The 14,292-nt window shown below is 29.4% G+C and overlaps 1 long non-coding RNA gene across 3 annotated transcripts; it reads right to left on the reverse strand.

Moving 5' to 3' along the window:
- Positions 1–6,258: 6,258 nt before the first annotated feature.
- Positions 6,259–13,463, reverse strand: LOC117910756. 3 transcript variants are annotated; one of them, XR_004650754.1, is made up of 4 exons: positions 12,621–13,463; positions 10,673–10,758; positions 8,028–8,110; positions 6,259–6,318 (listed from the first exon to the last, which is right to left on the reverse strand). It is a non-coding gene; the product is annotated as an uncharacterized LOC117910756 (long non-coding RNA). The 3 variants fall into 3 exon arrangements; XR_004650755.1 differs by having other exon boundaries at positions 10,616–10,758; XR_004650756.1 differs by lacking the exon at positions 10,673–10,758.
- Positions 13,464–14,292: the final 829 nt, after the last annotated feature.

A 14,292-nucleotide genomic window follows, 5' to 3' on the forward strand; every position in this document is an offset into this window, starting at 1 on the left:
CTATCAAATATCTTAGGATATTATCTAATTTCGTCAATCAAAAGTGGTACTAATGTATAGTATGATTCGGATTTGATTCCTTATTCACTCCACTAAGTTTTATAAATTAAAATAATACAAGCTAAGTAAAAGAGAGAGAAAAAGACAATATTATGTTCGGATTTTATTTGAATGCTAAACAAGTCTGAATACATTAGAAGGATCGCACTATCATTAACAGTGTAATTTTTCTTTACCATATTAAAAAGGAAAATGTCCATCACAGTCTTAGTCTCACCCTGGTTATACTATCTATATCATATATCTCGTTATATTATTGGAAAAAGTGTGTTTTCAAGCACTTACATACAAAAAACAATGTAACAGGAATCCAATTTTATAAAATTCAAAATTCAAATAACTATCTAAAAATAATTTGGATTTTATGCACTTTTTTGTTAAAAGTATTACCTTTGACCATTAAATAATTCCTTTCAATAATATAATACTATTTTTGACCATTTTATATACTATCTTTAATAAGTGAACATATAAAATTTGAATTATTTTTAAAGGGTTATTAATTTTATCATTATTTTTATATGAGTGTGTAAAAACATGTTTTTTTTTTCATACACTCACTAATCAAAGGTAATACCTAGGATGATCAATTGTGATATCTATATCATTTAAAGGCAGTACCTAAAATCTAAATGGTTAAAAGTAATATATTTGACAAAAAAAGTGCATGAAATACTAATTATTTTTAAATAATTATTTCAAATTTATATTTTATAAATTTAGGTTCTTATTTTGTATTTTGTATTTTGTATTTTATTTTTATATATGAGTGTATGTATGATATCTCAGGTCAGATAGGGAAGAGGTTATTGGGGCCATATATATATATGAATTTTTTTTAATTTTATAAATATATTTTAAAATTATAAAAAAATTTTGGGTCCACGACAGACAATACAAATCGTTATAATACACTTTTCCCTATATCTTATTAATAATTATGATCTCTCTCTTTTTCATTATTAAATATCAAGATGTCATACGTTTGTACCGTTGTTGAACATTTCATATTTCATTATAAATTTAAATGACTTGTAACTAAAATTGAGTACGGTATCCGACGAATGAGAGCCATAAATTTTTCTGTCTGAAATATTAATAAAAAATTAGTGTAACATAAAAAACAGGGGGCTTAGACTAGGTACATGTTATTGGTGCCTTCTCATCAGCCAACAATTATTAGACCTTATAGCCAATGGGCCCAGGAGCGGGCCGTACGCTGGCATAAAAGCATCTACAGGCTGGCATTTCACATTGAATATTCCAGCTTGTATCTTTAACACGTGACAACGTGGAACCACTGGTTGGTTAAAATCATTAAAAACTTTTTCTGAAATCTCTTTCCTTTTTCATTTTTTTTTTCATCTTCAATATATTTACTTATAACATATTTTTTATAAAAAAATTTATTAACAAAACTGATTATTTAAAATAAAATAATGAAATAAAAAATACCTTAAAAAATTATCACTAATATGTCATAAAAGTATATTTATATAAAATTGATTTAAAATGATGAAATAAAGTAGCAAAAAAAAATTATGTTAAAGAAAATAAATTATAAAAATATTTATATTATGTTATCTTAAAGGAAAAAATTTGGGGTAAATATATATTTTTTTCATGTAAAAAGATCATTATATACTATAATTTGAAAAATAAAATTCATTAATAGTAGAAGAAAATTGAAATTTTGTTTATTAGTGTGAAGAAATGAACTAAGTAGGGAATAGTAGAAGATAGATGCAAATTTTTGTGGAAAATTTTAATTTCATTGTCAAAAGTATTAAAATCACTTACAAATTTAGTTAAATGCTCTCAAAGTTTCAAATAGTGCTTCCACAATTAGTCATTCCATGTCTAAATCTATAATTCCATTCCAAGTACGAAATTAGAAATGTGGTCAATCATATCATAGTTTTCTACCTTTAATCTTATTATTGGAAATATTATATTACTTCGATCTCTAACCTTAAATCTCATTAGGTTTATGCAACTTTTTTAGATTTACTCAATCCTAGCAATGGAAGGAAAACAAAAATATACAATTGTGGACCCGCATTTTTCACATGTATTCCCACTTGAACAGTGAGATTTGTTTTTATTTGTAAAAAATTGATTTTTTGAAAAAAGTTAGAGCTGTCACATATTTTAGTTTATTTTTAAAAAGGAAAATAAAATAAGAAAGAAAAACATATATGACTCCTCTTTTTTAAAAAGACATGTTTACAAAAATCGAGTATAGATTTGGGGGTTGGGTTACCTATTGGGAAACTACAATGGTGAGGCATAACACCCTTCTAAGCTTATATACTTACGGTCTCTACTAAACAAATTGAGAAAACTGTATCAATTAATTAATTAATTAATTATGGATATCAGGAAAAAGAATCATATAAAAGAAATATGCACAAGTCAAGGTAAATATCAAACTACAAAATAGGCAAAATAAGTGAAATAAGGAAGACACGAATCGATTTGTTAGGTTAATTAGAAAAAAAGGTTTTATTATTTCAAATGTAGCAATGTAATTTTAAGATAATTTTGAAAGAAATTATTGGCATAAAAAAGGACAATTTTGGGCTAATGTTTTCAATTTATAGAAAAAAAAAATGAGTATAAGGAATGGGTTGACCGAGCTATGTGAATCAGAGTAGAAGGATGTATGTGTGTCCCACATAGACAAGCAAATCATGCACCATTCAAAAGGAGGGTAGTCATGTAAAGCAGATCTACACAAACATGAGCAAATATATACAAGAACGCGATAACCAGAAACAATATACAATAAGGCACATCCTAAATATATACAAAATAATCATCATGTCAACACTCACATGCCTTAAAACATGGAAATACATCACATGGGCGCCATGAGAGGGTATGCACTGATCAAATAATCAAATGCCACATTTCCCTCAACTCAAGTTCAAGCTTGACTCTCTAGACATCCCCAACAAAGTTGTCATTTAGAGAAAGTAGGGCTCGAGCCTCTCCCGAGGAAAGCTCAATACAAATTTAAACTCTCAAAACTCCGACTAAAAAAAAAAAACACAAGTAATCCCAAAGAGAGCACTCTCCCTTTTCTTATATAACCCGCTCCCTTCCTGAAATCCCAACTCTCAAAATGAAATCATCATGAAACTCCCATCACAGCTTGAAAAGAGTCACATTCCTTTTCTCTAGGGAGCCACATTTCTCAGAGAATTGTCAATAGTTGTCCATGTGGTCATCTCCACAAAAAAATATTTTATAATTGGATTATTTCTTTTTCTCAACTAAAACCTTGTACTAAATGCCTTCTAAAATTTGGTTAAAATATTTTAGGTTGAAAAAGTTGGTTGTTGAGCCAAACAAGGTCCGATCGGTCAAGGGTGGACTAAACCAACTCAACCAATTGGGGAATCGATCAACCGATTACCCTTTCCTAATTGAGGACCAGTCAAGGGGTGAAAAAATATTTTCTCTCTTCCAAAAGGGTTGCTCTCCCAATCTAAGTTCGGCCTAGGTCTAGTTGAACCTCAGAAAGCCTAATGGTCACCAAAAGGAGCATTAAATGCTAACGACTAATAAATCGATCGAACCAGTGCTCGACTGGTCAACCCCTAAATGTGTTTAACACTAGTTTAGGCTTCCCTTCCCTATTTAAAGGCTCCAACCTTCATTGTTTCAAAGAGCTTAACCTTCTTAAACCTTTATTTAATATATTTGAGCCTTGGGAAAGTCTTTTTTTAGTGCACCTTGTTCTAAAATTTGCATATCATTAGTGTATCATTCAATCCTAATTTATCTTGTATCATTAAACCTAAATTTTGAACTAGGATTTTGTGAGAATGTTTTCTATTTTTATTTATAAATCTTTGAGAGGAAAAATCTAAGTGTGAGCTATCATTTAGGGATTCCCAAGTGTGGAGTGTCACTTGGGAGATTTTTCAAAAGTGAGATATCACTTGGGGATTGTAAAGGGTGCTTGGAGCCAAAAGTCTAAGAGGGTTGATTGGAACCATAATCCAATTGTATTGCTTAAATGCTTGGTTTGGAAGCCTTGAATCAATGGAACCTCAAGCTTGGAATTGAAGCTAGAAGAAAGTGGACGTAAGTCGGGTTCCTTTGAACCACAATAAAAATATTGTAATTCAATTCTCTCTTTCCTAATCTTTTTAATATACATGCAATTGTTTTTTCATTACATTTGTTATATATTTGTATATAATTGTCTTTTACATTCACATAATTTAAATTTTCAAAACGAGACCATCACCCTATTCATCCTTCCTCTAGGGTGATTACCTTAGGTTAGATTAGTTAATTTTCTAACAGAGAATACCTAATTCTAACGATTTCCATTAAAAATGACCCAATTCTTAAAGAATATATTATCACCTTAGGATCTTAGTAGTGGTTAAAGCCACTACAAACTTTGACAACAAAGGCTTAATATTCTCTTGAGGTTGAGAGACCACATAGTATAGCAACTTGGTGAAGTCATGACTATCCAATAATCTTGTTTCATGACTCATCATAGGTCCTATCTAATATGTAACCATACACAATAGTACACGCACCACAGAAGCCTCATTCTGATGGCCAAGATTAGTCATCCCTCCAATTAGGAGGTTATTCACTACAACATCAAATGGATTACCCAAGTCCATTGACCAGTTATGAAAAAAATATTTATTTGTAAGGAACCAATGACTTGGATCTTTTGTATAACTTTTAATGTACTCAAGTAATGTACAATACAAAAATTATCAGGCCAAAATACTCATAAGGTATAGTGCATGAAATAAAAGATAAAAAATAAATCATAATCATATTAAATAAATAATAAATCTAAATTTGTTACGTCATGTCAAACTTTTAAGGGTTTTATACTAACACCTATTGCTTTATACCATTAGTATCATAACTTTGTACTTTGATCTCATTAATTTGTACCTTGGTCTCATTACTTTCTACTTGGGTCTCATTGCTATGTACACAAGTTTAATTGCTACGTACCTTTGTCTCATTGTTTTGTACCTTGGTTTTCACATGTTTATATTTTGGTTTCATTATTTAATGACATTGAAACATAATATCAAAAATGCTTTTATAATTGAAATCCTTTCCATATTGGACAACTTTAAGTAGATGGAGAATGAGTTTTTCATGGATGAGTTCTTTGAATTGCTTTATAGAAACCCTTTCATATAAATAGGGAAAATTTTGAATTTTTTAGAAAACCAATCATGGGAGGCTTTCATGGTTTAAGGATTGACGTAACTAAAAAGCTTTTTATGATAAAATCATTAAAAAAATTAATAATCTTTTTTCATATTTTGTTTTCCTTTTTTGTCTTTATATTTTCCATCTTTAATATATTTACTTAAAAATATATTATTAAAAAATTATTTATAAAAGAAATTTATTTACAAAGATGATTATATAAAATAAAATAGTGAAATAAACAAACTTGAAGAAAACAAAATATCATTGATTTATAATAAAAATACATCATGTAAACACTACAAGAAAAAAGTGAAATAATGACGTTTTTTAAGCGTCAAGAAAAGTAAAAGATGACGCTTCCCTGAAGCGTCGTCTCCGCTCCTGTCATTAAATGTTACAATTAATAATGACACTTTCAGGAAGCGTCGTATTTTAGTAATGCTTTCAATGGCGTTTTAAGAAGTGTCATCCTTGAATAATGTCAACAATGACACTTGTGGAAGTGTCATCTTTGAACATTTTTTGTTGAAATAATTTGTATAAAATTACCATTCTTGACACTTATGCGAACGCCATCTTTGATTTAATTTTATTAATGACACTTTTAAAAATGTCTTCTTTGTTTCACGTTAACAATGACGCTTATAAAAGCATCATCTTTGAACAATTTCTATTAAAAAAAATAATATTTTGATTCCATTATTAAAATAACTTATTTCTTATATAATTAAATTTAAAAAACAATTACAACCTATAAAATAAAATCAATTTTATTAATTAAAATATATCCAAATATTGATATACATGAACCTAGTTTAAACAGTTAATGTAACCACCTATATATATTAATTACACATAAACTTATTAATTATACCAAATATTTCAATAAGAATTTCTAATTCTAATATAAGAACAAGCATTGGTATCAAGACTACAAAATAAACCATAATCTTTAAAAGCATAGTTCAACCTCCATGGTTTTTTACTTCGCCTTCTTTAACACAATGGTTTCTCTTCTTTTAGCAAACAAGTTTCCTTTGTAACCTGTAAATAAAATAAGGAAGAGTAGAAAACATTTAAATTATATATACATACAATAAATAATAAGCATAAATGAAAGTATAACTTTCACAAAATTAATTTAGGTTATCAAGTTTGCTTACATGAATTAGCCTCTTACATATATGGATTGTGCTCCTTTCAATTCATTATAAGAAAAAAAAATTATATTATGAAGTGTTTTCGAAATAAAATATAACAAATTATTCTAATGTAGATAAAAAGCTCTCTATTGTCATCTCTATGTTGCACCTTTAGAGCATTACTTTAAAAAAGACCTCATAAAGAATTCATCAAAGTAAAACTAGACATACAAAATATTTCATTAAGGAGACCAATGAGTTGAAACTAAATAAATAAATTTGTAGTCTATCAACAAAATACCTTAACTACAATTTCAACTAACATATTATGCTTTCCCCAAAATAAGGAAAAAATGTACTTCAATTTTTATTCAACAACATAGAAGAAATAAATTTTGTTTTTATGAGATAAAATATTGTATTTTTAGTATAAATTAATAGTTAAATTAAATCTTTAATAAACTCATAGACTCTAAGTGAATAAATATGCATTAAATGCTTATTATAAAGTGTATATATGAGTTAGGGTTGCTTTGTATGGACATTTAATGGTGACCTCTTAAAGCATTCTTGAATACAAAAATAAGTCCTATAATGCACAATAAAAAAAATATCAAGGACCAAACACGATGAAAACCATCATGTTATCACTATGTTATGATCAAAATTTTATCTAATTATAAAAGTAAATAATTAAATTATAAAGTTATAGTACAAATAGAATTCTATCTTATTAGCAGTTAACCCCTTACTCCTAGTTGTCACAATCATTACCTCCTACTCTTGTTCTCATGTAGAATGATAGGCCTTGTTTTTTTTCCCTATATTCTTGATAGAAGACCACTTTGTCTAATTAGTGCAACTAATTGCATTGAACAATATGAAGATATATTATTGAAAAATATTGAAAGTTGGATCTCTTGTTTATTAATATTATAAACAAATATTTTAGAAAAGATAGAAAAATACAAACATGTTGAGGAGAACACAAATTTATGAACCCATCTATAGAATAGTCAAACTTTTGTATTTCCCTACTGGTATTAGTTGTGGTCAATAATAAGCCATCTAGAGTAACTTTTGGCAATAATTTGATTAATATTTAATACCTAAAACAAAACAAGAACAAGGGATAGTAAGAAATCAAACCTTAACATGCACCTCTTCTATGTAGAGGCTACTAATATGCAATGGAGGAGCAACTACTATTATGATGTTATAACAACTTAAGAGATTTAGACTCATTTAAATTTTAATATGCTAACTACACTATGTAATATAATAGTCAATAAGGAAAATACAACTGACATAATGAAAATAATTAAGAACCCAATCACAATACTAAATATTAACCAAATATATATTCAACCTAAAAGTTCAAGAAGTAGTTGAATGTTTTTATGAAATAAATGATAGAGAAGTCATGCAATTTTAATAAATTTATTCTAGATCTAAAGAGAAATTAAAAAAATAAATAAATTGTGATTTAGGTTGTGATTCAGCCTTGAGGAATGGTAAATTAGGAGCAATAGAATTAAATCAATCAGAATAGAATAGTCGTAGAAATTTCAAAAATAATAAAAATAGTAACAAGAGTTTAATTGTACTCACTTTTCATCACATACTTAGATGGTGGAGTAGAACACTCTATCCCTTTCTTTCTCTCTCTTCCAAGCTAGGAAGAGAAGAGTGATCTATAAATAGATAGATAAATATATTAAAAAAGAAAAATTATAATTAATAAATGAAAACATGACGAAGAGAGATAAGATGTTGTGACGGTGTCTAATATTTCTATTAACATTCAACTAAAATTACAATTCAAGATAGAAAGAAAACATGGAAAATCAATCACTGACACTGTCAAATTCCTAAGCCAAAATTACTGTTGGTACAGTTTAAGTTAGTACTTTGAATCTTTAATGCCTATTCATCTCCTACATCATTAAAACAAGCCAAATAATTGTTGCAACCCCCAAATTAAGAAATAGAGAGAAACATCAATTTGTTAAAGTTAATGGAAATTTAATTTGAATTCTTCATTAGTAAAAAAAAAAAAAAATTCTTTACAAGTAATATATTTCCAAATATGATATAACATCAAAAATTAAAAGTGACAAATCAATACCCCAAAACAATAAGAGGATAAATGAAACATTACATAAACATTAACTAACCCAAAATAAATATTCAACAAGATGAAATTTTACCTAAGCAAAATTAGCAAGGAAAAAGGAGAAGGTGGTTGGGTTGAGAATGGTGACCCTTTATTATACTATGAAAGCAACAATGAATCAACTTCTTCACAAGCATGATGATGTTCAGAAAAAAGCATCTCAAGTTTTGACTTTAAAATTTGAAAGAAAAGCAATTAGCTATGAACATTAAGTTGGGTTTAATCATACTTAATATTATAACTATGAAATTATTATAACTAAGGCAATAGAACTTACTTTTTATTTGGAGTTAGATTTTTCCAACCTTAATATTTGGAATGAGAAAAAATGGTGTTAGAGATTAGAGGAGTTAAAACAAGGAGCAAATTATTCTCAATAACTCTTAAAGAACCTCATAAAAGTACAAGTTTGAACAATGAAAGCTTTAAGAAAGGATTTGGATTAGTACAATGTAAGGATCCAGGCACATTTAAAGCTTTAAAGAAGATTGGCCAATTAAGTAAATGTGATTTATAGTTATTAGGTTAATGCAAATGAGTTAGTTGGGCACTTACTTGGTTGGGAAAGTGATGAAAAGTATGACTCCTCGTTGGGTAATTACTTGGTTATTTAGGAAAAAACTTAATTTTAAATAAATAAATAAATAGTTTTTGTGAGATTTTATATGAAACTAGAGAAATAGTAAGAAAAAGAAAATAAATAATACAAAGGCAATTTCATTTTCTGTTTAGTTGGTTTCAAAGATATAAAGAAAAATTAATGAAATAGAATAAATTTTTTGAGAATTTATACAATTTTAGAAGAAGAAAATTGGAGGATTGTGGTAGAAAAATAAGAATTTAATTTAAAATTTTATTATATTTTTCTTTTTTTGTTTATCATTTTCATGTTTTTTTTCTCCTTATACTTGGTTCAAATTTTCTGTGAACTAAATCTAAGCATAAAATTTTGTTGATATATATATATATAGTTTGGTAAGGGGTCATTATAAACTCATGGCAAAATTGTTCAAAGGCTAAAAAGGGTCATTGATGAGATGATCTTAGAATCTCAGAATAATGTTTGTGAAGGTAGAAAAAATTCTTGATGATGCCCTAGTTGTGAAGGAGTATATCAATTCTAGAAATAAAGAATTTGAGAGAGGTGGGTGGCTTGCAAATTTTTTCTTTTTTATAAGCAAGAAAAATTACATTAATGGCATCTAACATAAAATGCAACAAAGTAAACAACTAGGTGAGATTTCTTGTTATTGGTTTTGGATGAGATGCATTTTAGACATAAATAGTTAAGTTGGATTAAATTTCCCTTCCTTTTCAGAATCACCACAATAGTAGCAAGAGAGCCTAAGACCTTTTGAGTAGGGTAGAAAGTATAGGTCATTGGATAAAAAATTCTGAAACAGGAAGATTCAAGAGAATCCCTAATGAAATTTAGGATATGTAGTGTTTATTCAGAGAAAAAGAATAGGTAGTGCTTGTGTAGCTCATCGGAGAAAATGGGAGAAGGAAGAATGATAGGGAATTTCAGTTTTAATTTATCTATGAAAAAACTAATCACTAAAAGTTACAAAAGTTGCACCTAGAAGGTTTGAAGATTGACTTGAACTTGGATGCTCATTAAGGTCACTACAGAAGTTCATCATATGGCAATAAGCCAAAATTTCAATGAGCATATCTAAATTAAATAATATGATTTCCCAATTAAGTTTTAACCCTTTGCTATGGCTTATTAGAATTCATTTCATTATAGTACTTTAGAAACACCCAAGTTGGTGGATATGATCTATAAAATGAAATCCACAAAGCCTCTTTGCATCGGTGTTCGCAAGAATGATCTAAAGATTGTGATGGACTTGCTAGCTTTGCTCTAACATTTTTGTTTCCTTCTAGGAATCAAGCAGGATTGAAAATCAAAATTCTTAAATAACTATATCAACCATTATTTGCTATTAGAAAAATCAGCACTACCAATAAGGTAACACATCACAAGATTCCATCTATATATACTAATAAGGTCACTCACATATATTATACTTCAGATATAATCTTCATTAACATTGGAGAAGTGGGAGTGCATCACCTCAATTTGAGATGAAGCCTTCTGCAGCAGTCTTAGAACTTCATAAGCTGCACTGAAGGAGTAGAAAACCTAATACACCTTGAGACCTACAGGAGGCAAAGGCAATAAATGTTTAATCAGAGCATGGTCCATGCATTGGAATCATGGGGCTATGGGTCAAATACCAGAATTTTTATCTGCATCTTGGGCTTGATTAATGGGATTCATTGAAGTGTTTTCCTAAAGGTCAAATACCAGCATAGTCCCACTAATTTGTCTTATTTTTTCTTCATTTAGTCCAAACTATTTATTATAGGATACAAGTGATTCAAGCCCCTTATTCTTATGCTTCTTCACCACCATAGAAAAAATACCAATTATTTTTTTTTATATAAAGAGAATAGAAGCAATCTCAACAACACCACACATATTCTAATAAACATTCACATCAATTATAGGCCTTTTGGCAAAATTCAAAACTGATTATTGCAATGTTTAACAAGAAAAATGTAAAGACAAAATGGTTGTAGATCTCCAAATTGTGATAGTTTCTCAAAAAACTGAAACTTAAATAGGGCTCCAACCTATCTCTTAATCCCAAATCTCATATATCTAAAGAAATCCATCCATAAGAGACTAGATAAAGAACAAGTAAAAGAAAATTAGAAAGAATTCCATTATGTTTCCTGTTTTATGCATTTTTTTTAGGTGTTGGGAATCAACATTGAAATGGGAATTTTACCTTGTGATTTTTGTCACATTCTGGAACACCTAGCTTATGTTTTCCTCTTTAAGAAAGCATTGCAATTGTGTTCTTTTTTTTTTTTTCTTGCCACATAATTCAAAGAACAGTTGTTTCAGTTTTTATATAAATAACTAATTCCTAATTTCTAGATAGTTTAATTAGTATGGTTGAATGGCATTCTTTTGGCACAGAGCAAAGGTTAATGCTGGAAAATTTTCTGCTTAGAATAGATAAACACAAGAAAGAGAATCATATTTTGAATGACATTAATAAGTGAATCCCTTCCAATCAGCTCTATACCTATAGGTTTTTTTTTATCTCAAACATTAGCTTTCAAGTGGCCCAACCCAAATCTTACCAATGCTTAACAGATAGGCTCATGCTTTCTTCTTATTGTAAGCCTTTGACCCAATGCTGCTCCTTCCATCCTTTTTTTTCTTAACTGATGTAATCACTTCCAATAATGATATTATAACATTTGAATTTCTCTTACATCTCTACATATGGATGACAAAGAAGATTTTTAAGTGTGTTACGCTAATTTTCTTCTTGTTTAGTCAATAAGGAATTTTTTTATTTGTACCTTTTATTTTTTTTAAATTAAAAAAAATTCACATTTAATTTCAAGGGTCTTTGTGGAATCTTCCATGGACATGCACAGGCTTCAGAAATGGATTCAGGGGAGGTGAGGAAAATAGTGACCATAGATGGAAATTCGTTGCAAAACATAGGCTCATCATGTTTTTCAGTCAACCAAGAAGAAATTTGGAGAGATTTTGAGCAAAAAAAATCAAATGGTAAGACTACAAAATAGCAAGAAAAACACTACTAGAGATTAAGACTGAAAAATAGTAACAACAGTACAAGGATAACAAGTAAGCTTCTATCTTTAAAAATAAATAAAAAATAGTAGTAACTTTCACATGAAATATAATAATTTTTATATGAAAAGTATGGATTTACCTTATGTAATATTTCCAAGTGCAATAATCTATAAACCACAAAATATAAAACATCTTATTGGAAACTACAGTGGAGACTGGAGACTAAGGAAAATAACTTCCCAGATGAAAATATTGAAATTCATATGTTCAAATGTAGTCTAAATTGCATAACCTCATAAATTTCTCCAAAATTGTCAACAATGGATGTGAACACATAACCCCAGTAAAATGAAGTACAAAAGAAAACCAAAAAACAAAATCTTGATCTGAATGGCCTTACCACATTAAGCTTCATTGCAAAGCCATGGACCCCAGCAGAGCACTTGCCTCCATTTCCTTCTTCATCATGTCACCATGGACTGCTATAGAAGTCAAGGGACTAAACACCAATGCCAATGACTATAAATAACAGAATATAGATTCAAATATTATAACTGGCTATCAAGAGTAGAAAGTATCCATGTCCTGCCTTGGCAGAAGCTTCAAGTTTCATTCTCCTTTCATGTTGCACAGTATGAAATGAATCATAATGGGGAATTTTTGAACAACCACAACATGAATCCAAGGGTGGAAAGATAGGTAATACATAATAGATATTAGTACATTGTTTAAATTCATGGCATCCTGTACACAAGATTTTGAAATTTCCAAACGATGTGTGTCATTGCTGTGCATTATTCGGAAAGGGTAACAATCGGAATGGAATTTGAATTAGAAATGATAACCCAATGCCAAATTGAAGTGCATAGCCTGACAAAGTGGTAAACACAATTCGGTATCTGATCAAAAATACGAACCTCTATTAAATGAAGGTCTTTTCACCTTCCAAAGTGTGATTATCAACTAGTAATGCAGATAAAATTCCTCATAGCAAACTGGCCATCATATTTTGAGATAAACACAAGATAGTTAATTGATGATTAAATATTTCTAGCAAGCATAAAGTAGCAATACCACAAAGGGAAGCCTTCAACTAGATGAATAACTCTCAAGGAGGCTCTGTTCCAGATACTATGCACAAAATTGCAACCAAAATTAGCTTTAAAAAAATAAAGAAAGAAAAACAACAGTTCAATGGGAAAAACAACATGTGAATTTACCAATAAAAAAGGCTCCATCGTATACCATACAGACTTACCAAACATCCCTTTTACTTAATGACATAGAAGAATAACCAGCAACAGAACTGCCACACCCCAACTAAGTTGAAACTTGGGAATTCAAGTCAAGAATCATGATACAAGTAGGAATTGCCACTATAGTGATGACAGAAATTTGATACATTTTCAAATCCTACAAGGATCTTATACATGCAGAGGATTATTCATCCATAAAAATATGAAAATTTGCAGCTTTGTTTCCACAAAAATGCTAAAACTCATTCCAAACAACCAACCCTTCAAGTCACAAATTCACAATCCACGGAGTCCCAATTTCTGAAATCTTTCCAATTAAAAATTTTCACTTTTGCTAAAACTTTTTACCTTCCACAATAAGATTTCTAATTTCCATGCCTATGCTACCTCCAGTGACCATCATCTCAATAAAGCTTCATTTTCTTCCAACCCATGGACTCCTCTATCTGGATGGTCCTTTGATTCGAACTACGTACATTGACCCCCAAAATAAATCTTCCTAACCAGATGTAGATCAGATTCGAGTTGGTCTAAGAACAGAAACCTTCACATTTTCTGGCTGCTTAACAGAGAGATCGGAGCAGGATCTTGAAAATGAAAACCCCCAAACAGCTCGGCTACTCACCAACTACACGTCGTTGTTTCACGATGTGATATATCACCCAATATTGTCTCCCACCTCACTTTTGATTTCGTGCCACTCAAATCTATGAGATTCCATTACCGACAGGTTAAGAATAGTTGTAGATTAGAGTCTGAATATAGTACTCTTCCAAAGGTTAAGGTTTTTCAATAGAGAGAGAGAAAGCTTAGGTT

Source organism: Vitis riparia, unplaced genomic scaffold (genome assembly GCF_004353265.1).
Source record: "Vitis riparia cultivar Riparia Gloire de Montpellier isolate 1030 unplaced genomic scaffold, EGFV_Vit.rip_1.0 scaffold837_pilon_pilon, whole genome shotgun sequence".
Lineage (NCBI taxonomy): Eukaryota > Viridiplantae > Streptophyta > Magnoliopsida > Vitales > Vitaceae > Vitis > Vitis riparia.